The 22,656-nt window shown below is 34.4% G+C and overlaps 1 long non-coding RNA gene across 1 annotated transcript; it reads right to left on the reverse strand.

Annotated features, from left to right (window-relative positions):
- Nucleotides 1-1,194: 1,194 nt before the first annotated feature.
- LOC119069005 lies at nt 1,195-20,440 on the reverse strand. Its single transcript, XR_005086260.1, has 3 exons — nt 20,289-20,440; nt 17,279-17,284; nt 1,195-1,207 (listed from the first exon to the last, which is right to left on the reverse strand). It is a non-coding gene; the product is annotated as an uncharacterized LOC119069005 (long non-coding RNA).
- Nucleotides 20,441-22,656: the final 2,216 nt, after the last annotated feature.

Consider the following 22,656-nt stretch of genomic DNA (forward strand, 5'->3'; position numbering starts at 1 on the left):
TTTTTTCCCCGATTGGTATCGACAAAAGTAAGGTCAAGTTCGAAAATGGAGCTAGGGCTAGGGCCCTATAGGTGTTTTTCAGTCTTTCGACGATATCTACCGAAATACACACGCAATAGCTGCTTGTGATAAATCAAATGAAAGGTATTGACGAGTAGAACAAAGTTGCTGAACATTGTTTTTGGGTAAGATGCAACGTGGGCTTGTTGGGAGGGCTCAAAGGTCGTTACTCGGCCCTAAGTGTTTTTTGCACATAAATCGAGTAAATCTCATCCGATTTTGCTAGTTTTAGTTTTTTATGGAAGGTAATTGAATACCGAAAAGAACGTGACGAAAAAAGTTTCAAATTAGGGCCCTTGGACTAAGGCCGCTACTCGGCCCTAAGTGTTTTTTGCACATAAATCGAGTAAATCTCATCCGATTTTGCTAGTTTTTGTTTCATTTGAGAGATAATTGAATGCCGAATAGAAATGATGGCGAAAAAAGTTTCAAATTTGGGCCCTTGGACTAAGGCCGCTACTCGGCCCTAAGTGTTTTTTGCACATAAATCGAGTAAATCTCATCCGATTTTGCTAGATTTAGTTTTTTATGGAAGGTAATTGAATACCGAAAAGAACGTGGCGAAAAAAGTTTCAAATTTGGGCCCTTGGACTAAGGCCGCTACTCGGCCTTAAGTGTTTTTTGCACATAAATCGAGTAAATCTCATCCGATTTTGCTAGTTTTTGTTTCATTTGAGAGATAATTGAATGCCGAATAGAATGATGGCAAAAAAAGTTTCAAATTTGGGCCCTTGCACTAAGGCCGCTACTCGGCCCTAAGTGCTTTTTGCACATAAATCGAGTAAATCTCAACCGATTTTGCTAGTTTTTGTTTCATTTGAGAGGTAATTGAATACCCAATGGAAAGTTGGCAAAAAATTTTGGGTTTCTAAAATAATGTCGTAAATTGTTGGTTTTATTTGAAAGGTACTTCGTACGGGCTTTCGTAATTGCGCTATGAGCAATTTTAAAAATGAACAGTTTCAGTAAATTTGACAATGCCCAACTTGACTTGCATTTTGCTCCGACTGTTCTGATGCCTTGTTTTAAAGTAATCTGTAAAACTTCAATAAAAACGGTGAAAAATTCGCGGATAAGTCTAGCTTTAAAAATTTGAGATTTTCGATTCTGTGGATGTAATTTGTGTACTACAAGAATGAAAGACTAACTCACCGAAAATTAATTTTGAAAACAATGTTCACATTAATCTGCTCAAAATCTGCTGTCTCTTGTTTTTTACTTCAAAAATCACAATGATGAACGTGAGTGCACCATTATTTTGCGGTCAGTTTACTCCGGTTTTATGGAAATTAAATTACAAAGTATCCATCATCATTAAGAGCGATGATTTCTGTATCTTAGGCGCAAACAGTGTTCAAATACAGCACTGCTCCTGAGCATTGAATTGACAAGTGTCAAATTTGGAGGCTTTAGTCATAAGAATTACCGCTGAGGATTGCTTGTATGTAAGTTTTAGCACATACAATAACAACAAGTCATCTAGATTTCATAGACCTGCAAATATTTTAGGCTGATGCTATTCGCACGCGCGTGCGAATAGCCATTCCTTATTGTAATTGACTATTCGCACGCGCGTGCGAATAGCCATTCCACACTGTAGAAGACTATTCGAACGCGCGTGCGAATAGCCATTTCACATTGGATTTTACTATTCGCACGCGCGTGCGAATAGCTAAGCCTACGAGTACTGGCTATTCGCACGCGAAATCGAGCGCCCATGAAAAATACGAATATGATTTTCGCGCGAAAATCATATTCGTATTTTTCATGGGCGCTCGATTTCGCGTGCGAATAGCCAATACTCGTAAAACTGATAGATCAACAAACGGCAATGTGAGAGTGTCTTCATTTATACACAGACAAGTGTCGAAATAGTAATTCATGCAACAAGTTGCGAAAAGAGGTTTCGCAACGTGTTACATACAAGGTTGTTTTAAAACACAGAACTACATTCGCCATACATTTAACCCTATGTACGGAAAATTACGTCATGGGTTCAAAATTGGTTCAGAACAGAATTATTATTTACCATTAATGGCTCAAAAGGAGTGATAGAAAGTGAGCTAGAGTGATTAAAATTAAAGTTGAGCATTGAAAGAAAATATTTTTTATGTTCAATATTTCGATATTGTCAGCATTAAAATGTTCCACTAAAAATAATTGTAAATTCAAATGTTCCAAAACGTTTTTCGCTTTATTCTACCAAAAAATGGTTTGTTCCAAAGAGGAACAATGAATGTGCCAATATGAAAAAGAATGTATACATACCATCTTGCGTTAAATTTCGTAGGAGGCTAAGATCGAACGAAACGCTTTGTCGTTACATTAGGTCGTTAAAAGGAAATTTCCATTGTGACCCTTTCGATATTTTTACTTTACTTATTTTGAATTAATTAAAAAAAATCCGTCATTTAATGTAACGTAAGTTTTGGATATTTAGATTAAATTCTGATCTCAAAATATTTGTATATGTTTTTTGAATGAATTTACGCTAAAGACATGTTAAATTGAAGTTTTCAGCTAATAAATAACGCTATAACGACAAAATGGAATCGTTTTGATTTGAGATAAAATGTGGATGCGTGCGAATAGTCAAACCCAATGTAAAATGGCTATTGGCACGCGCGTGCGAATAGTCAGGTTCAATGTGAAATGGCTATTCGTACGCGCGTGCGAATAGTCTACTACAGTGTGGAATGGCTATTCGCACGCGAGTGCGAATAGTCAAATCCCAAGTGTAATGGCTATTCGCACGCGCGTGCGAATAGCCACAGTGAATATTTTATATGTTAATGCTAGGACCAATGCTGTGGATTTATGATAGAGAAGGAAAAAGTACATAATGTCTGCAGTTTAATACTTCGATCGTCTTCGAAATTGTTAGTCTCATCGGAGCATTAATTTATTTTGTGATATTCAGTGATATTTCGCATTTAAAAGTGTCCAAGCACCACATGTAACCATTCCTCTTAATTATAAAAATAAAATTAAAAAAAAACAATTTTTGTGTTTATCAAAAACAATGTGTTCCTCTCCACAACCCACAACATACGTCCAATACACGAACATTGCAATTTCATTTACATTGTCATATTATTAATTTTGTTGATTCCACATTATCATAAACCCGCAACGGTTGTATCCACAATTTATAGTTTAAATGAATAAATTCAAATGAATGTGATTATAAATAATGAAAAATACTCAGTGCAACGGAACCCCGAGAAATTTGATATGGATTTTAAAATATTCATGAAACAAAAGTTCCCAGGGGAAATGGTTATGCGGTTCGCATATTTAATAAATTTGTTGTATTTGACAAGTTAAATTTGTGGAGAATTTTTTGTTCCGTTATTATTATTACGAAAACAGTGATTGTATATAGAACATGTCAATAATTAGGAGACTTTCAAAAGGGACGTTCAGGGATGTCGTTTTTTCACAATACATAGATTAAATGTGCTGTAACACCTATCAAATTCAGATGGTAATTTAGTGAGCCTCTGTGATTGTGTCAGTGAATCTAGGGATGGGCGATATTGATATTGATAATCGATAATTATCGATTATCGATAATCGATTATCGATAAATTTTTCTATCGAAAATTATCAAAAATAATATCGATAATCGATAATAATTGATATTTCGATAATTATCAAAATATCGATATCTCGATAATTATCAAAATATCGATATTTTGATAATTATCGAAAAATCGATATTTTGATAGCTACTATGAATATGAATATTTAGATAAATCAATACAAATGCATGCAGTTTTCAGCTGTAACTCTTCCATCTTTCCATTAGGATGATGATAAATTAGACAGAGATCTCGAAAAGTTGCTTAGAACAGTTTTCAATTTCTTCACAGTAACATAACTTTATGATTATCAATTATTTTCAGAAATATCAAAATTTGATAATTATCGAAATATCGATATTTTGATAATTATCGATATTTTGATAATTATCGATATTTCGATAATTAACAAATTATCGATAATTCGATAATTATCGATAATTATCAAATTATCGATAACGATTTGATATATCAATTATCGATAAATTGTTTTGATTGATATTATCGATAATATAAAAGGTCTCCCATCCCTAAGTGAATCTCTTAATGTTTCTTCAACTAAGAGACTTACCTATCAATTGGAATCTCGTTCCAGTCCTTCTTAAAGGTCTTTTATTTCCATTGGTTTATGAAATTGCAACGGAATGCTCGATGCTGATCTAGCTAACTAGTCTGCTATTTTGTTGCCTTCAATACCACTACGACCAGGGGCCCGACCTTATAGCTGCTTGGCTGTCAATGAATGTCTTAATTGGTGAGTTAAAGCAATACCCTCTCTAGCAAACAAACTTAGTTTTGATGGTGTCAAATCTCTAAATCCGGATTATTTACAGTAATTTGTAAACGGATTCGGTTGTGTCCGTAGGGATCAATCATAAAATAAGTCACGTTTTCTCAGTGCTGTCATAAACATTAAATAAATAATAAATTTAAGATTTTATTCTGATGACAATACTGGATAAGGGTAATTTATCCAAAGAAGGACGATGAATTCATCTTAAGATAGCTTAAATATAAGAGCTGTTGATCTGACTCTGACCTCTATGTAATTACGAACGTCTAAGGAAACTGATAAGAATTCATCACACAAAGAAGGCAATTCCAAATGGATCTTTAGCACAAGGTTCTGAAATTTGTAATCGACCAATGGTACTAAACTTTATTTTACCTGGAAAACATACTAATTCAAGGGGTGGGGTTATCTAACATGCAGAACAAACACCAAAACAAACAAACAGAGCATAGTTACTCTTCCCTTTCTCTGATGAGTTGTCCGGCTCGGTAGATTTCCTTTTGTCAATTTGCTTTACACGTCACTACACTAATAACGTACCTTGTTCTAAGTAAAGGATATGTAGCATACCTTGTTCTAAATGAAGGATGGGCAACACCACATACCCTATTCCATGTGATAGATGGGTAAAACGCTTTTCTGATTAAACACTTTCCCAGTTTGGGTCGCTACACTAACTGAATCAGTATTCTGACAGGATCAGTACGTTGACAAAGGGAATTTTTTCATTTTTCTTTCTGTTTTCCTTTTCCTTTTTTGGTTTTTCGTTGTGTCGGGTTTTCTTATTTTTGGGTTAGTGACCGAGCAGTTTTGTTAGCGTCAGTGTCAATGCTTTTGGTCTGTGTGTTTTTGCGTTTTCTGGTTTTGTGTGAAATTTGATTGGTTTTTGTGTGAAGGCGAGTGAATTTTGTGTGGAAGCGAGTGAGTTTTGTGTGGAAACGAGTGAGTTTTGTGTGGAAACGAGTGAGTTTTGTGTGGAAGCGAGTGCATTTTGTGTGGAAGCGAGTGAGATGATCCGTGCGGGGGCTGGTGGGGTGAGTGATTTTTAGTTTATTTTTTCCATTAGGTTTTTGTTCGGTCTTTGTTTTTTGATTGATATGAATTTTCTCTTTGTTGTGCTATGTTTTGTTGGTACGTTTTCATAGTAGCTTCTCACTAAATTTCGAAATTTCCATCGAAAGGTGGCAGAACTTTTATTGTAACAAGTTCAATCAGAAAATTTACTGCTGTCTCGTGGAAACTACTGAAGATGGTTAGACCACGCTAACCTCTGACCGCAACTGTATCCGGAGGTCGAAACAGCATTTTGTCTCCGCTTTCACTTCACGCGATCCATGGGAAAGGGAAGAGTAACTGTGCTCTGTTTGTTTGTTTTGGTGTTTGTTCTGCATGATAGATAACGCCATCCGTGGAATTAGTATGTTTTCCAGGTAAAATAAAGTTTTGTACTATTGGTTGATTACAACAAAGGTGTCTTCACCTGTTCTTTCAGAACCTTGCTGTAGCAAAGTCTCCTCAAATGTGCGTGAAAGTTATCAATTTTTTTTGCCTATATAGGCAAATGAGCGTTTTGAAAATAGCCCACCTTCACTGTTTCGAAGAAACTCACTGACTCTTATTGCTGCCCTTCCGCAGAGCTATTTTTCATGAATTTCCTTTTTTGTATAGATGAACTCAACTGCTGTTGACCGACGGGCTATTCAGCACAACTATTTCTGTAGTCATTTCAATTAGAATGGCGGTAAACACAAAATTGCTGAAAAGCCTTTCAACTCGTTTGACCAAAGCAAAAAGCATTCTCGAATAGAAATAATTCATTGGAATGAATGAAATATGTAAGTCGCACCCGAAAAACGCTTTTGATCCACATTTTTGAAATGGTAACGAAAAAAAGAACTAAAAGTGTATTTCTTGAGAAAAGAAATCCTCCTTCTTCAATGGATACAATATTCTTAAGAGCATTGCAACACAAAAAATACAGGGAATAAAGTTCGGTTGTTGTTGTTCGGAAAGTAAATGTACGAAAAAGCCAATTTCTTATTCGTACATATACAAATTAAATCCTTATGATTTGTTCACATATTTCTAATAAAAGTCAATTTAAATAAAAAAAAACTTTTTCTTTCATCTTGACTATCCTACGGTTGGTTATACATTATACGCTTACACTTTGCATTTTGTACTACCATCATATATAAAACTTTTTCAATGCATGTATTCATGTATATACATATATATATGTACACCACCCTGCATATACCAGTAGCAGCAATTCAATGCACGATTCTTTCAATTGAAAAGAAATTCTTTCATTCAACAAAAATATATTTTGTCCATTCAATGAACGAGAAAAAAAATGATGTTCATGTAAATATCGTTCACCATTGCCTAGTATATATATATATAACAGTCCGATTCAATAGGATGTAGAAAAGAGCACTGTACGGGTAAAAAAAGAAATCAACCTACGGTCTACTAACGGCATTCATTTAAAAATATATGCGACGCAAAGAAATTCAATGAATTTAATTGGCAGCGAGGGAAACGTTTTCAAAATGTTTGTCTCGACTTTTAACTTAATTTAAACTGTGAGATCAGCAAAATATAATGCTTTAATCTATCGACTAATAGAGAAAAAATATGCAAAGGTCGGTAGCCGAGAAAGATGCTTTGTAAAGTTTAATTGTGGATGACATTATTCCGGTTACCACACAAAGAACTAGATAGATTGTATGTCCTATTACTCAACATCAAACGGTTGTAGCAAAATATGCGGACATTCTGGTACTTCTTTCGTTTTGTGTACCGTTTTTCAATCAGCTGGGGTTCTCTCTTCTGTTTGACGATACAGCTGATTCATAATGATCTGCTTTATGAACCGCAGAATTTTGTCTCATTTCGTCTACTCACTTTTTTGCCTTTGTTCCGGTGGGTAAAATGTGTCTGATCGTTCGTTTTTTGAGTTGCATTGTTCTATGAGTGCTGCATGCTATGATAGCTGTTTTCATCTTGTTTTGAATGTAAATCAATTGTATCGAAATGTAGCCAGGTAGCTTATTATTAGTTGGGTTGGCCTAAGAATAAGAAAATACAAAAATCTTGTACTTCGTTATTGTTCCTACAAGTGATGTACAGGTCAACGATCACAAGATAATTTTTTCTACGTTCTTAGACTTTATAACTCATGATTTGACATTTACATAGAATACGAACACATTGTGCATTGCACTTGTACTAAATCTAGTACTTTGGCATAACATAAAGAAGAATCCAGGCAGATACAAATGTTTTTCTAAACAAGTTCTGTCCACTGGTATCTTGCCCGCACGTGAGTAAGTGTGACTACCAAAAATGTATTTTTTTTAGAGACTGAGGATCATGCCCACACGTTAGTAAGCTGGCGTGACGCAAGTCCACTACTACACAAATTTCAATTTTTTATGGGACTGAGGGACATATTTAAAACAACTTTTTCACTTCCTTCCTTTGGTCCCAACGAGTACTCAGATATTTCAAATCTGGGGATCCGTACGAGATCAAAGAGCTGTCACACATCAAAATCGATTAACGTTTTGATTTTTGTATGCGATTAAGCTAAATTACATATTTGGAGACAACTGAAGTTTTCGACGTTAGTCACTAAATTCCTAAAAAAAAGACAAAAAAAAGTTCCTATGGGTGTGAGCGCTCCAGCAACTTCTAAACGTTTCTATAGATTTTCCTGAAACTTTAAATAATCGGTCAATCTCAGGCTTTAGATCAAAATAAGATTTTAAAAATGGGGGTTCGCGAGCCATTTTAGGAGCTTGGGATTTTTAATGAATTGTCTTAAATTTTCTGAACAATGGTTTCCTCAACATCTGTCACTTTGTGTTTTGCTAAATATTCCTTTTTTCCTTTTTTTGCTTCACGCGCAAAGTAAATAAAGACGTAAGAACTTGCGTCACCTGCATCGTTCGTTGAAGGGTATTGATTTAATTGTATCCACTCAGAAATTAGAAGGAAAAATAATAAAGATGTTTAAAAAATCGATCTCTTTGGTGCTAGATATCCCACTACGCGTTGAAACTTAATTGTTGAATACGTCCACTTTAAAATATGTTCATATGTAATGCTATGCGGTCCGCATATATATGTATCTATAAAGCGTTACCCTTAAAATCAGTCAACAATAGACTAATTTTACGATCAAATTTTTTTTACGAGTTTTTGTATCACTTTATTTATATTGTCACACACTGAATAAAATGCCATCGTTATCCTTAGGGCGACATTTTGATATGATTTATTGAAGATTTTTAGGATGTTTTTATATGTGTACGCCGGTTGTGTTTTTTTATTATTATTTTTTTCTCTTCTTCGACGATAATAATATCATACGATTACAGTTGTTTCGACAAAATCTATCGATAAACCGACTGAATTATTAAAAAATAATAAAAAAAAAGGAAAAACAAACAGGCAAGTCTATTCTTTACATTTTATTGACGGATTCCATTGGATGCAAATAATAATTCAAAATTTATTGAAAGGATCAGCGAAATTTTCCAATTCCAATTTGATTTTGATTCATTGAAAAATACGTCCGAAAAGACCTGAATAACAATGTTGTGCATGGATGTGGCATATAAGAGGGGTACGAGCGAGGGTGTGAGTGTAAATTCGAAAGATATTCCCACAAAATCATTTCGTTCGTCATTAACGTTTTAAGGGTTTGTGTGTGAAATTGCGAAGTAAGGACACGTAATTATAGCTAACTGTTTTTCCTATCAAACACGCAACATCAATGCATTGAATACATTGAATGATTATGTGCCACCAATGTGCATATCTCATCAATGGAATTATTGTTATTAACCAGACTGCACTCTCTCCGTGTGTGTGTATATGTTTGCTTGCATATTCAAAATGTTTAAATTCAATCAAGCATTGTACACATCCAAAATAAACCATTTTCATTATTCAAAAAGGCAAATTTGGGTACAGTCTTTGTTCCGTCCGAACACTGCCGCTGCTGCTGCGTTGTTGTTACTTCTACCAGGAATACATTATGCATTTTACATTCAAATCACTTTCATTTGTCTGGTCGAGTTTATTCCATTTATTTATTGATCATATCACTGCAAGATGGCATTGAATTATTTCGTATGGCATAATATGCATTATGAAATTGGTTAAAGGTTCATGAACTGACTGGGTTCGGTGCTACAATTTTCACTTAAAATTTTCGTTTTGGGGTGTGGGTGTATCGAATTAGGTACTGGCTGTAAATGGACGAGTTGTTTGTCAATGGTTGCAGGCATAATTAGTGGAAAGTAATTTCCATCTTCGTACTCGGCTCCTGTGTAATTCAATTCAGGTAAAGCTATTTAATTGAACAGCGCTTAATTTTGTGTGTATTTGTCCCGCAAATTCGAATTGAATGCACAGGGAAACACAGGTTCCGTTGTTCGTTTGTGTAAGCACTAGTGATCATCACTAGAACCTCACCATCACTTTGTAGGGAGGAATTCTTTTCGAAAATAGCCTATTGAAATCGGACGCATTTTCCAGTGCAATTTTTCATATGCACCTAGAATAAAACCGAAAATTTGAACTTTTCTAATTGAAATTTCACTTAAGAGATGCTTCCAGCCCACACAAGACTCTAATGGTCTAGCCAAAAACAATCATAACACTCCGTGTGTTGGAAATAAACGAAGAAGTTGGGATATTTTAGCAGAAAATAGAGAATCTTGTGTAGCTATCTCAGCTATCCCTATAATTTAATTTTTGGTTCTCTGGTTCAAATGTGAACTTTTTTTTAAATATATATTCAAGGAATGATTACGTCCCATTGTAATTTCTTGAAATGCAATTGTTTAGTTAAATTTGTATTTTAGTCTCAAGATCCCTCAAGCAAAATCTACTTTCTTTGAGAGTGTCTTGTCGTAAAGTGAAAATTTTTCACTGAAAACTGCAATAGTATTTGTGCATCCGACAACTGAAATATGACCTATTTTGCCATGTTTTTTCATTAAGAAATGTCAGTTTTTCCCGAACTATATATAGTGCGGGAAAAAACTTCATTTCTTTACGATTTATAGTGCGGGAAAAGAATTACATGAATTTTTCTATGACTATACGATTGATTAAATTTAATATGGTGAATGTGAAGTGTGTATGTTTTCAAGTAAATTGATGTGTTTTGTCTATTTCAGTTGTCCGATGCACAAAACGTTGTTCGTACCTCGACGGGAAATGGAAATACTATTTTCGTACCAAGACAGGAAATGACGATTTTTTCGGCACCAGTTCTAAGTTTTAGGACGTGTGCTGAAAAAATCCATTTCCTGTCGAGGTACGAACAACGTTTTGTGCATCGGACAACTGAAATAGACAAAACACATCAATTTACTTGAAAACATACACACTTCACATTCACCATATTAAATTTAATCAATCGTATAGTCATAGAAAAATTCATGTAATTCTTTTCCCGCACTATAAATCGTAAAGAAATGAAGTTTTTTCCCGCACGATATATAGTTCGGGAAAAACTGACATTTCTTAATGAAAAATCATGGCAAAATAGGTCGTATTTCAGTTGTCGGATGCACAATATTTTTAGATGTATAGGACTAAATCAAGAACGCTGAGCTTATATCATAAAAAAGAATAATGAAAAATGTTTTATTAAAAAAGAAGTCAGTTAAATTTATTTTTGTTTTGAATTTAGTAGGTTAATTCTTAAAGTATTCTAACGAGACTATTCGCTCTTTCCAATAATAATTGCTATTTTAATTGAACTATTTTTTGTACACTCCGGTTTGCGATTTCAGTTCGATAAATGAAGTCACTGGTTCCAAATCGTAAAAATGTTCATGGAAATTGATCATTTCGCCCATAGCAATATGCTAAAATTACTTCATAATCACCTCTCACCCATATCGCCTTGTCAAGGTAGTAAAAATCATAGTGGAGGCCAACATGTAACTGGACGATTTATCACAAATGGTTCTAGTACTGAGACGATCCAAAGCATCGGGAGTAAAATCAACGGTAAGATTATCGTCGTCGATACGAGCAAGTTGGCCTAGCGTATTCATGATGTGCTGCGTTCGTTTCCCATTCACATCGGTATTTAACTTTCGGACATGCTGTGGCACTTTGGTTGATTGTAAAATGTTTAGCACAAACTAATATGCTCTAAATCTAACGTAAGTCGTGTACATTGAATCCGTGTCCTCTGTATGGATAAAATAAACTTATAATTTCCACGTTCTACGTTAACTTATAATTATGAGTGAAAATCACAATCAACGTAATGACTCGAAAATTAGTGAAAATAAATTCTGGAATCTTCAACAATAAAAAAGAGCAAACTTTTCAATTGCGACTCGGAGGACTCACATTTGAATATCAGACAAATAAGCGAAAAGCTGATTAACATAATAGGAATGACCTCATCGCATTTGACTTTTGCTACCAATTTTTTTTTCGTATTTTACGAGCTAAGAGTGGCATATTTATAGACACAGGAAGTTATTTCAAGTATATGTAATTCCGTACTTCAGTGTTACAGTATGTTCAAATAGATATAAATTTTGCATGTCATATCAAAATCAAGTTCAACCCTTATATCCCCCGAAATAAAAAAAAACGGAACGGCTTATAATGAATTTGCATACGACTATAAATATATAGAATTTTCAAACTCTCATCTCTATGTGCGGATATAAAGAGCCATACGTTATTACACAGTAACTTGCATAATACGTATCATGGGGATATGTGTAGTACAGGAACAGGGCTGTTCAGATGTTCCATAATTCAACTGCAGATCACGCGTTAAATTAGGGATACATTTCGGTTTTTTTTCTCCATTTTTTTTTGCTAAATTATATACATGTAATGTGTGCATAAATGAATGCCTAGTGAGTATATAATGTACTGTTATGCAGTAAATATTGGATAATCGAGGTGTATAAATAGGGAACATATTCACATCATAGATCAATTGCAGGCAGTTTTAATGTTTCCACTTTAAATGGCGATTTGAGGGAAATTTAAAATTCTAAACTCTCCTAAATTCGCTACCAAAACGAATTTTAATGAGATTTTCAGTGAATTTATTTCGCTGGCAAAGACTTTCGAGAATAGATAAATTTTTATTAAACGTGGCGGCGCGGTTATGATTCTTGCCAAGAAAATTTATTTTTTGAATTATCGACATCGCGAAAAAACCAACAAGCGATGCTATCGTTGCTTGATAAGCTTGTAAGAGTGAATAGGTTTATTTTGCGAGGGGATAATGGTCCTTTAAAGTGTTTTAACGTTGACGTTCACGAAAGTTCAATTTGAAAACGACAATTTTAAATCAACTCATATGATGCATTACCTTCTTGTACAGAATTCCATCATATTCTTAAAGATAGTGTATCAAACCATTATCTAAAACTCGCAAAGGTAAGGTTAATTCGTTTGTAATTTCAAATCTTTTACTTCATTTCTTTGAACATAATTTTGCTTGTCGTTTATTACTGACGAGCTGAAGTTTTTACCGATAACAGATGATCGCCGTCCGTAGCAGGTACTCAAAAATTAAATACTATCAAATCTATAACTTTCCATGGAAATCAGTTTAGAATCGTTAGATAGGGTTCTCGGAATGACATTCTGTCAGGGTCTGTCGAATGATACAGCCTGTTCATATAGAGCCAAGATATATCGGTAAAAGACAATAGTGGGCTATTATTACAGTTGCATAAATATATCGAATTAATGAGTTAGGGTTGGTTTCCCAATTGGATTTTAATAAAAATGAAATGTCTCGTGAAAACGATAATTAGAGAGGTACTGCCAAAATGGAAATGATTGGTTATGAGGTCGACCCCTTAAGCTGGCGTAATTTTTGGACTAAATAAAACAAAGTAAATTCGAACAAATATTGTCAACCAACAATTTTCAATTTGTCAATTGTCCCAGCAAATTTATTTTTACTGCATTCAATTATGCTTGAAAACAAAGCCTGCAATTTTAAATGTAATGACGAGAATCAATCCGGTAAAGCAAACACAAAGTTACGTAAACTTTAGCTCTTCTCGGAGGAAAAAGAAAGTCTCATGTTGTTTTTTGCAACATTTAAAAACAAACCTAATGAATCTATTTGTGTGTGCACAATGTGCATAATTTTAATGTAGCAAAAAACTTTTACGTAATTATTAATACATCAAGGATGAACTTAAAAATTTTCTAACTACTTTCGGTCGAACATTAAATAAGTTACTCGCTTTTATACGGTAGATTTCAATGCACACAGACTTTATTAACAAGGAACGGGGTAGCGCTTACCAGTATGTTTAATTTCTAAGTAAAAACAGAAAAGCTATAAAATATACCGCATAGCGAAAGTAGAAAAGTTTTTTTTTTCTACAGTGGATAATAGGAGAAAGTAAATAAATTTCAATGGAAGCCACAAAAAACTTCATCTGCTTTATTAGTTGTGTAGCAGTCTGTTTACTCACCGAACATATACTATGTGTGTGCAGTGTGAATTAGTATTATACCGAGGTCGTAGGTGTACACAAATATCTTACACGTTTTTTTTGTCCGTCTGTTCGATTATTATCGTTAAAGATATTTACACAAATATAAATCATTCGAGTTGGTGCGGTTAGATTACAATGATACAATATCAAAATTCAAAAGTATTTGTTATTCAATCACGTACAAATATGCGATAACTGCAAAACAATATTTGAAGCACTTGTCTGGAAGTGAATTTGTAAAATTAATAACAAAACTTTGAAGAATTATACTATTGGCGTCACAATGAACTAGGCCGCACTATTTGGGTAGGTGATCACCTTGACTGGTTGTGATGTAACTTACCGTTTTTCTCCACGAAGCAAGAAACTGTTACTGGGAGAGAAAAGTGAAATTCGACATATTTTCTGATTTGGGAGTTGTTGTGATACTAAAACTTTTGTGCAAAGAGTTACACTTGGAGGACTAATTATCTCACCACAATCAGTTAAATGTTCACTTTAATCTGAACTTAGATTAAAATAAATTACATTTTTTGGCATCCTCCTCCAACCAAAACAATTTTTTCTTTTTTATGACAAATGACTTGACTTGTTGTGGTTTGTAATTGATTCACTCGCAACAAGTATGAAATACTAAAAAAAATCTAGCTTTTCATTTGTTAAAAAGTTTTGTGTGGAATTATTTACTAGCCTTAACAGCTTCCAAAACAGACAATATGTCGAATTTCACTCTTCTCCCCTGTATACAATTTTTCCAAACAAAAACCCTGTCACCCTGGTTCTATTTTCTCCCCTGTCAGAGTAAGAGGTTAGAAAGTAGAGATTTCATTTTGTGACAAACATTTTTGAATGATTTTCATCTGTAGGACCCTGGCTTTCAGTCAAGGGAATATAAAAAAAAATGAAGAATGTCGTCAGCATTCCGAAAGTTGAAATTTCGACTTCGCATGACAAGGTTGTTGAAAACGAAACCGCCGATTTTAATCCATCAATGGCAATAAAAATGAATTTCGATTTTATTTCTGTCTAATTAGCTTATGTGCTCTTTGTTCGTAAATGACAAAGAAATCGATTAAACGTTATCGTACGGAGGTCATTACTCCGCCATTACGTATCAATTCATCTTTGGAACGAGTGTAAATCTTTTTATCTTTGGTAAAATTTATGTCGCGTCGGAAGGTAGGCCATTTGCTTGGTTAAGTAGATTTTTCTCGGCTACAAGATCTCATCAAAGTTAGCCTGAACAATAGGTTGAAAACACAAAGACTCAACATAAAAATGAATCAATCCACAAATATTACTCTGATAAAAGAGTGTTTTTTTGCTCCTATCTAACTGCTCCTATCACACGATTTACGAAGAGCTGCAACAATTTAAAAGTAGTTTTAATAGCAAAATTGGGACGCTCCAAACTTATTTCATTGATTTGACACTGAAGATGGGTGTTTCGTCCTTTTATATTCATATATCGTGGTAGAGTTTCATTAGACGCGTCTATTATCACATGATAATGAATTCGTAAAATTAAGAAAGTAATACTCAAAATTCGAAGGAGCAAAAAAAAGAGAGTACGCTGCACTGTCAACGTATAATACAAAAAATCTCTTTTATCAGTGTGGAACCTGAATCTTACAAAAAAAGACATTGAGATCGGACTCAACGCATGTCCAATTAAACTCGACCAACTTTTGATAATACGAACCCTTGTACCCCTTTCATAGCTAGTCCTTGGCTTTTCTACGACATGATTACGTACAACATTGTACGTACCGAAACAATGTACTTTTAACATTAAACTGTAAAGTTTTGTGAATTTTAACGCAAGCCATTTGACGATAATGTGAACAGAAAGGTAATCAAATATCAACATATTGTTGCCTGCGTTCCACAAAATCTAGAAACAAAATAGTCATCGCATAATCGTACTCCGAACAAAAACTATTTTCCCCGTTTTCCCTACAGAAAAACCATAATATGCCGTCAGCTAGCCATAATAATAATTTTTCTTCAGAAAATCTGTGCAATTAATATTTTAGATTATTATAACAAACGCATGTATGAGTACTGTAATTGCCTAATGACACGTTATTACATTTCCTAGATAGGCCAATAAAAGTGAATTGACTGACATGTTGGGTTAAATTATTGTTATATGGCTTTTGATACGAATTTTGTACTTATAGCATGATGTTTTTCTTCTACGCTTATATGTCCAAAAAGCATGCTAGATATTATATGTATAGACACACAACATAATAGCCATTCAGTCCACATGTTCATTTCATGGTTAATTATTTATGGATTATGATGAGAATAAGATTTATAAATTTTCTTACCATTAAAGGGGATGTGGACTTGTTTATAGCTGAATGGTTTGCTGTTATATTAATTTCGGTGGAATTCGGTTAAACCACATTGCACTCATTTAGTTTGGTGGTGCAAGTAATAGCCCACATATTTACTAAACAACGTCCATAGGAAATTGAAATTGGGAAAAAAAATCCTATTTCGTCCGTAGCTATAATACGTCCCGTAGCCCTAATACGTCCGTAGCTCTAATACGTCCGTAGCCCTAATACGTCTTCAACCGTCTTATGTGTCCGTTATCAAAATACTTCCGTAACCCTATTTCGTACTTGCAATTATTGCCTACCTAGCCCAAGAACGGCATGTGCAGATTTACTGAAAGTGTTCGTCTTGAAAATTGCGCATTACGTCTCAAATAAAACCAACAATTTACGACATTATTTAAGGAACCCAATTTTTTTTTTGCCAATTTTCGGTATTCAATTACCTTTCAAATAAAATAAAAACTAGCAAAATCGGATGAGATTTACTCGATTTATGTTCAAAAACTCTCAGGGCCGAGTAGCAGCCCTAGCCAAATGACCTAATTCTAGAATTTTTTCCACAACACGCTATTCGGTGTGCAAATACTTGACAGATAAAACAAAAATAAGAGAAATCGGATGGATTTTACTTCATTTTTACCGATTTATATAGTTTTTATTAAAATCCAATATGGCCGCCGGCAGCCATTTTGTTAGGACACCGGAAATAGTACGACCGTTTTGCATTCGTTAATACCTTTCAAACAAAAAAAATCATGAAATTCGGTCAAAGTTTAATGTAGATATTGGGCTCACTCTAAGGGACCTAGCTCATGCTATGGTGAATCGAATTTCATAAACTTTTTTTTCCCTGTTTGGCACAGTCAATACCTATCTAATAAAGCAAAAATAATTGAACTCTGTTCAAATTTAGCTGACCTATGTGGGAACATTGCTTGGCGCCCTTTGCCTGGTTCAAACCAAGGGCTCTAACTCACAAGTCGGTCATCCGAATTTTAAAAACTTGCTTTTTGTCGATTGGTATGGTATTTACACGTTAAACGGAGCCACTTATAACTGTAACATTTAAATGTCCAGAGATATCATTGAAAAACCCTATATTCGCTCATGGAACCCCGGGAAGCTCGGGAGCTCGGGAGAAGTCGACCAAAAATCGCCCATCTTCGAACTTAGCCTTTGTTTTGACACTACCAAACGGGAAAAAAAAGAATTATCAAAAAAAGTTGTGATTTACTCCAGCTAGAGGGGTCACAGACGGACATTGTTTTTATTGCGGATTCGTCATCTATGAACATAGGCAAATGCTTTGCACTAACCGTCTGCTTCTAATTCGACATGTTACAAACGGCATATTAAACCTATAAGCCCCCAGTACTTCGTACGGGGCTAAAAATAAAATCTCATATTGTGTGACCACTAGACCGCTCCCGATTTTTATATAAGCTGGCCCCCTTATAACAATATACTATCCGTTTAACACGTACACACTTTACTTTAAGTGAAAAAGAAAAATGTGTACCATGGAAGCATATTCAAATATATTTTATTTCATTCAAATTAATCAATCAACTTAAGCATGACTTTCCTGTTGTAAATTATTCAAATCTAATCAACATCTTCTCATCCATTTCGAACTTTTATGGCATGAACCTAATTAGAGATCCGTATGCTTTTGGTGCAAATTTCATCTATTTCCATATTCTCATTCCGAATGCATAATATTCGTTTTTTGAACATTAAGTATCCCATTCAACGAACGACCGATTTTCTTTCTTTCGATTACAAATTTCCCAATTCTTATTTTTAGCATCCCAACATAAAATCGAGTTAATTATTCGTCTTTTTTGTTCTATTATATGGAAATTGGTGGTTTGAATGGGAAACTTCGTGCAGTGCAAATCCATATAATAAAGTTGGTTTTATGTAATTTTTTATTTTACTGCTGTTGTATTCGTTCCTTCGTTCTACAGAGCCACTCATACCATTAAACCTCAACATCCCATGACAATTATAAGGTAAAATCGAACAATGAATTTTCAATGTTCATCAAACTCTCGACACCACCCACCTTCATCCTACTCCCCGATTTACACACTGAAAAATACAAACTTTTCAAGCACATAGTCGGTATTTATGTCTATAAAAGGTATTATTACATTTAGATAGATGGGAATGAGAATTAATTAGGATTAGAATAATGGAAAAGTTAAAATTTCATTGTCTAATCTGGTTAAATAAAGTGTAATTAGATTTGCAATTACACTTCGTTAATAATGAGAAGTTCTTTTTTTCTAGCATGTGCGATTAGAACGGCAGACAGTTGATTTTCTCTTCTTTTTTTATCTGTTGTTGTTGTTGTTGTGGTGCGAGGATTATATTAATTGTTGCGTTCACTTAATTTAAATATCTTGTCTTAATTTGGATTTTTTTTCTCTCTCTCTTTAAATCTGTTCCGTAATCTTCTTTCATAATCAAATAAATTTCCCCGACTTATCTGGAAAATATTTACACACCGAAAAGATTTAGTCATAAGAACATCTACAAAAAACAACGAAACACAAATTTCCAGAAAATAAATTAGGTCTGAAAACCCCGCAAAAATGGTACACATATTTCTATAACCGTACCCCCGCCTTTCCATATTTAAAATGTTCCAAACGTTTTACTACTGAACAAACAAACCCCTTATCAATTACATTTTTATAGCCATTTAATATTCAAAACCTTCGGCTCTTTTCACCTGACTTCCTCTTGCGCTTCGCATCTTTTCATGTTTTTTGGTGTTGTATATTTTTGATGTTAATTTCAATTAGATGAGGGTGGATCAGTGACGTGCTGGCGCACGGCTCTCTCTATGGTGCGTTTCACTATTCATAATATTTTACAACATGCAAATTATTGGATTTAATGAATTCTGAAATCATAAACTTTTCTAATAAAGAAATAAGTTTACGTTCGGTGTATACATATATCTATCTAACGGCATGTTAAGCAACGAATTTATAATTTGTGATTTAATGTTGTTGGAATAACTTACCCATATAATGCCACCATTTAATATAAAAAACAAACGGAAGACGGAACGAATTTTTAATACTTCATTATCGTCCAGATTAAACTAATTTTTTTCGTCGTTTCCTTTAATATTGCAGCAATTGATCTGATGGGTGGTTGATTGCAATCAGTTATAATTTTCATCGTTCATTCTTTTCAATATAGTTTGGCTGCGAGCGTTATTGTCTTCGGTAATCGGTATGGATGTTGAAAAAATGCGTTTCGAATTGCACATTTCGAAAATTGTTCCATATATCAGGAAAATCAAAGGAAAAATGTGCGTAAACGTAGCTCCGGATAGCAAGCACTGAATGTCCATAGAAAACACATCTAATACCCGTCAAAATTTAAATTGGTAATTATTTAGCGGTTCATATTTGCTCGCTACGCACGCTACTACAATGATAAATTGATCATCTGATCCAAATCTAAAATTGGTTTCGGTAAAGATGTAGGCAATTCGTGATTTTACCATCGTGAGTGGTACTTTTTATTTTAATTTTATAGCCCAGTCTGAGTGTCCACCACAGCTATAATGTCAGATTTGAACAAGCACATCTCATTCGTGTACCAATATGTCTTGGAATCCTAAATACAGGCGTTCTGTTGTTTTGATATCTTCATTAGATGTAACAACTTTTGTTGAATTTATTCATAACAATGCTCGTAGTAACAGGTAGGACTTTGTCTAGCCGGAACCCGAACCTGAACTAAACCTTAGGTTTGATAAAAGCCTGAATCTGATCCGGTTCAGAGCTTTCATTTTAGGGTTTGATCCGAGCCTGACTTGAAATTTTCAGCTCAACTCGAATTCGATCGGAGCCTTACTATATATCACTGCTTCTAGCATTAATAGTTGTGTGAATCAATGTAAAACGTGAAAAAGCTTTCAAATTTTGCTGATGTATGCGTGTACACTTGGGGCGCGTACAGCAATTGTTTTTCGTTAAGTGACAACTGTCAAAGTTCACTATACATATCTCTCCTCTACCCTTGTCTGCGATATGAGTAGCCTTCTTAAAACTGTCTAAAATTCGCTGGTGAATATTGACGAATAATTGCTGCACGTGCTATTGCTTGTGTTGTGTGTTTGAACTTTGAAGTCACACAAAGAAAGCATAACTCTTGTCTTAAGGAAAGAAACGTCAAGTCTATAAGCCTTCAAATATTTTCTATGCTACAGCTAGTAGCAGTACCATGATTTATTGCATAGTGTTCAATGAACAATCTTTTACTTCATTTGATTTAACATATATCTAATGTCATTGCAGTTGCTCGAAGGTTGTGGACGATATATGCGTGTTTTCAAGCAACAGCTTTCAAGCAACAGGGACTTTCAGAAGAAAGTTTACATATTATTGCCTTGACTGTAAGTCATGGGATGGGTACATAACACGTTCACTATGATTAAAAGTGTATGGAAATGTGATGAAAAAACGTTAAATGTAACAATTTTGTGCTCTTTGTTAACATGATAACTTGAGTAAATCTCAACGGATTTTCAAAAACTTTTTTTTATTTGACGAAGTATTGAAATCCTCAGGTCAAGTTCGAAAATGAGCGGTATCGGTTCAACCATCTGGTAGTAGTTCTCGAAAGAAGCCTTTTCTGCTCTTTGTTAACACGATAACAGGAGTAAATCTCAACGGATTTTCAAAAACTTTTTTTTATTTGACGAAGTATTGAAATCCTCAGGTCAAGTTCGAAAATGGGCGGTATCGGTTCAACCATCTGGTGGTAGTTCTCGAAAGAAGCCTTTTCTGCTCCTTGTTAACACGATAACTGGAGCAAAGTTCAACAGATTTTCATTAATTTTTTTTATTTGACGAAGTATTGAAATCCTCAGGTGAGGTTCGAACATGGGTGGTATAGGCTCAACCATCTGGTGGTAGTTCTTGAAGGAAGCCTTTTCTGCTCTTTGTTAACACGATAACAAAGTTCAACAGATTTTCATTAATTTTTTTTTATTCGACGAAGTATTGAAATCCTCAGGTCAAGTTCGAAAATGGGTGGCATTGGTTGAACCATCTGGGAGTAGTTCTCGAAAGAAGCCTTTTCTGCTTTTTGTTAACACGACAACTGGAGTAATTCTCAACCGATTTAAAAAAAATGTTTAGTTTCATTGAAAACATGTGCCATTTTGACAAATAGATACATTTTGTTGAACACATTCATTACACTTTGTTTGAAATGTCAACTTGAAGAAAAAAAAAAGTTTTTATCAGGTTGACATTTCATACAATCTGTAATGAGTCTGTTCATTAAAAGCATCTGCGTGTCACCGCCTTAGTCATCAACTCAGAAGTGTCTCAACTTGTTCTTTCAGAACATTGCGAAAATGGGTGGTATCGGTTCAACCATCTGGGAGTAGTTCTCAAAAGAAGCCTTTTCTACTCTTTGTTAAAACGATCTGGAGTCTTGTTATTTGATTTTGACTTGTAAACAAAACCGAATAAACAGAACCAAAATTAAAGAGTGTGAAGTTTGCGGCCAGAGCGAAGCCAGTTTAAATTTTACTGAAAACATACGTCATTTTTTACCGGGGCATTTTATATACAAAGTTTCGGAGATTTTCAGTGAAACGAAACAGAAATAAATCATCAATGAGAGATTTATTAGACCGTTCTAGTAGTTCTTGTTCTAAATTACATTTCATTGAAATAAATCAATAAATCATTGTCAATAAAAATACTATTAAGAAGCTCAGACAAACAGTCAAGGGATCTGACCCACCCAACAGGTGGGACCTAGTTTTTCTTGGCGTCTTGGTACGGCCAATTCATGTTTTGAAGAACACGGTGTTCTTCATCGTAGAGATTGATTCTTTTTGGGTCGCTGGAATGCCACGTCTTTGTTGAATTTGATGGGGAGACATTGATTGTATTCGCAGAGACCCAACTGCACTATATTGCGCGCGGCGTTGCCATCGCTGTCAGCATATATTACAAAATAAGAACCTATCAAAATCTCAGTGGAAATAATCATTTTTCTTTGTAATACAGCAAAATCTGCGAAATTGTTCATAATGAGTTATGCGCCATAAACGTCTCGATTGACGATGTGGTTCAGATTAGCAGAAACTAACGAAAATTCACAATGTGGATCTCATTCCCATACGCAATTCGTCGCATTTGAAAAAAATTTGCATTTGATCTTGACACGCTTGAGCTGCATTTTATTCATAAAGTATCAGCCACTTTTGGTATTGTATTTGCGTGTACCAGAAAGAATGAAAATGGGAATATACGAAAATAAATTTTTACAAAGAAAAATCCTATTAGCAG

The sequence above is a fragment of the Bradysia coprophila genome (assembly GCF_014529535.1).
Source record: "Bradysia coprophila strain Holo2 chromosome X unlocalized genomic scaffold, BU_Bcop_v1 contig_20, whole genome shotgun sequence".
NCBI classification, from domain to species: Eukaryota; Metazoa; Arthropoda; class Insecta; order Diptera; family Sciaridae; genus Bradysia; species Bradysia coprophila.